Consider the following 4,046-nt stretch of genomic DNA (forward strand, 5'->3'; position numbering starts at 1 on the left):
TTTCCTCTAAATCTCATATTTTCCTTTTTCTTCTCTCTGCAGACTTCCTCTCTTCCTTCGTTTTACTTCCTTTGTTTCTTTACTTCCTGTTCCTCAGTGCCACCCTCCAAATCTTCAGTCTTTTTCTTCCTCGTCTTCCTTTAAAACTTCCAGCACTTAATTGACATTCAGCTTGTGTTTCAGCCAAATTGAATGTCTCTGTCCATTACACTGAGTGTCAAGGAGCGACTTGACGACGCGACAAACCAATTACAGCTCGCAGACGAGCCGTGAGACGTCTGTCCGCCGGTCTGTCTGCCTCTTTATTTACACGTCAACGTTTCTAAAAATGATCCTCGTTCACTTTTAATTACCACTTTATTGAAATGAAATGAAACACAGAAGAAAAACATCGAGGCGAGGAGATGGGGGAGGGTTGCAGTCAGTTTGAGGAAAATGATGAGAAACATAAAAACGGGATGGAGGAGGAGGACGGGAGAATGAAAGGATAATTGGAAGTGATCTAACTGCTGACCAAGCGATTCAGAGACAGCATGAGATGTAATGAGATTACAGAGAGCAGGAGTGTGAATCAGAGCTGCAGTCTGAAGCGTTGGCATGAGTATGATGCCAAGTGTGCTATATCTGTAGTTTATGGTATAAACCAGGGGTGTCCAACTCCAGGCCTCGGGGGCCGGTGTCCTGCAGGTTTTAGATGTGTCCTTGATCCAACACAGCTGATTTAAATGGCTAAATGACCTCCTCAACATGTCTTGAAGTTCTCCAGAGGCCTGTTAATGAACTAATCATGTGGTTCAGGCGTGTTGACCCAGGGTGAGATCTAAAACCTGCAGGACACCGGCCCTCGAGGCCTGGAGTTGGACACAACTGGTATAAACTGTACCGGCGTGTCTCTGCTGCTGACTGCGTGAACATCTGTTTTTGGACTCACTACATTTAAACATATGAATAATATTAATGCTGAGCAATAAACCAGGAGTAATTTTACACAGACAGTCAGTGCTGCTGATCATCGATCCTGGACCGGGCACCAGTCTAACACATGAACATTCACACCTGTGGGCGATTCAGAGTTTCCAGTTGACCTAACCCCACTGTCTGTGGAGTGTGGGAGGAAACCCGTGGAGAACCCACACAGAAAGACCGCAGGCTGATGGTGGAGCTGAACCCAGGGATCAATAAAGTATTCTGATTCTGATTCTGATTCTGTCTGTGAGGCAGCAGTGCTGACCACCGTGCTGCTGATCATTGTGTGAATAATAAAACTACAGGCTGGCAGAAGTCTATAAGTCATCTATAAATGACTGTAACATTTCACAGATGAGACGCTGGTATCCTCTGCAAAGGATACAGCAACAGGATTTAATATCACGTGCCTTATAGAAGCGAGCGAGGGAGTTCCTCTTATTACTGTGTTTGTTCCTGACAGACAACACAAGTCTTTTTCACCAACGTGGCTCGGCACACGGGATTAGCTGACAACGAGGAAAACAGAAGATCTCACAGTTTCTCTGTGCTCGTCTGAGTTTCCAGCAAAAACAAACAGACAGACGTGTCGGAGCAGGACTCTGTGGAAACCGAGAAAAATAAATTAGAGCGACGGGACGAGAGGAGGCAGGGAAAATAATAACGTCAAGACAACAAAGAAGGAGGGAGACAATAAAAGAAATGATTTTACAGCCTGATAACGGGAGCGAGGAGGAGCAGGGGGAGGCTGATCCGACTGAAGATGAGCAGATCGATCGTGTTTATCTGCAACGACCTCAACCACACCACGGGGGTCTGTCCTCGCCCGTTTCTCTCTCCTCACCTTCATCGCTGACATTTTCCAACATTACTGTTTCAGTAAATATTCAATCACATCTTGATCTTTTAGAATCACCTCAGCATCAATCTGAAGAGCGTCCGTCTGATTTTCTACAATAACTTTATTGGATTAAACCGACATATGCATATCTTTTTTATAATTCCTTCTAAAGTCGCGAACTGACATCATCCGCCAGAGTTTGGAGATCTGTGATTGTGTTCACGTCAGGGTCCTGGGACGCCGGGTGTGACTTATATGACAGTAATAATTTTCTATGTCCTGAGCTCTGAGTTTGTATTTCTCATCTCCGTTTTTTGTTAGTCAGTGCTGTCATGTCGTAGTCTGAGTTACTTCCTGTTTTATTTTGATAGTCTCGTGTGTCATGTTTGGTTTTGCCTCCTGTGTGTGCCTCTCCCTCTGGTCTTTGTTAAGCTCGTTAGTTTCTAGTTTTTCTTCTCTGCCTGAGTTTTTGCACTTTTGTATTTTGTTGAGTTTTCTAAATGTTGCAGCACTAAAGCTGCGTGTCTACACGTTTGTCCTGCTGTTATCCAGCTACCCTGCCGTGGCGTGACTTCGGCAGCTCGTCCTCATCAGGTCGCTGATCCAAAAGCGTGAAAGAGTACGCTTCTGCTCGTTGGCTCCACATTACTTCCAATCACAAACACAGACTGAGAGCAAAGCTGACGATCTGAATCGTGATTCAGGATCAGACGGTCCTCGGAGCAGGTTACGGTCCACAGCACAGCGTCGATGACGAAGCCGAGAATAATTAAAGGACGTCTCAAACATAAAACTTTTATTCCGAGTTGACAGAAAATGTCAAGTTTAGAGTTTAGTGCAGCTCACCAGATAATGTATGAGTGGATTTATTCTTTTATGGAGGTGACATCGACCCCAAATAACGAGGAGTAATGAGAGTTATTAGAAAATACATTTTGCAGATAGTAACCTCAGCCCCGCTCGACAAAATGAGAAATATTCCAGCGCGGAGACGCTGCCTGATAAATGTGCTAATGGTGTCGTTCTTTATGGAATCCTCTTAATCGTCCTTCACCAACAAAGCTGACATTGCTCTGTCTTTTTTCTTCCCTCCTGAGTCCTGACACCACTCTGCAGTCTTTCACAGCCTCAGTTATATCTCTTTTTCATCGCTCTTTCATATTTGATGGAGGGTGAAAAGGCTGCGCACACTGTGAATAAAAGCTCCTTTTTCTATCTTCTCCAGCTGACTCTTAAGTGCTTTTTAGCCTCATGAAAGGAAGCAAAGCCAAATGAAAAGCAGGCTGGTTTTCATTAAAAATGCATGTGTGCATATAAACACTGCTCAGCCGCTCCATTAATACCAGCGCAGCGCTGAGCCCCGCCCCCCGATCGGCCCTGAGCTGCAAGGACTGACCTCGGAGGCGTCCTGTGGCATCGCCTGCCATCAAACGGGTTCTGTTTAGGACCCCGCTGTTCTGCTGTTCCCGGTCCAGAACCAGTCCCGCTCTGCAGCTGGACCCGCTGCAGGAAGATCAAAGCTCTTAGACCTGTCGAGTGTCATGTCCACCTGAGTGACATCACCAAGGCATGACTCGTGTATGTTCAGACGCTGCCCATCAGCACGGATCCATCTGGCCTCTGGTCGCACACCTCCCACTCCACGGAGCCACGCTGTGGATCGAGGTCAGCGTGTTAGACCTCTCCGGTGTGGTTCAGCCTGCTGGGTCCCTGAATCACATCCGTGACTCTGATGATGTCATTGTTATCAGTTATCCAGGTGAGGACGTCCTTCAGCCACTCGCATGAATGCTGAAGCGTTTACCCAGTGAGATAAACACATACCCGACTTTGTCCTTTGGTGTGGTTAATAACCGCAGACTGTACATGATGAGGCCTTTGACACCAAGAGAAGAGCTCATAGTCATTTCAAACATCTGTCTACAGATGTTTGGCTATCATAAGCTCTGTTTTCTCCTTGACGTCCACATTATCAGGCTTCTCCTCGCAGCCCTGCAGGTTGAAGCGACTTCAGGTTCACGTCCTGTTACGTTTAGTCTTCACAGCACTGCCATTCGGCCTATCAGACAGCCAGAGCTAGCTGTGTACAGCCAGTCAGTCAAAGAGGCCACGCCCCTAATAATGCAAAGAGGTTATAGAAAGATCCTCCCCCTTTACAGGTGTGTATCAGGCTGTAAACGTGTTAATTTTAACACTCATGTCTGTGGGGACCTACTCACTGCTGCCTCTGCTGGACATC

This window comes from Maylandia zebra, linkage group LG22, assembly GCF_041146795.1.
Source record: "Maylandia zebra isolate NMK-2024a linkage group LG22, Mzebra_GT3a, whole genome shotgun sequence".
NCBI classification, from domain to species: Eukaryota; Metazoa; Chordata; class Actinopteri; order Cichliformes; family Cichlidae; genus Maylandia; species Maylandia zebra.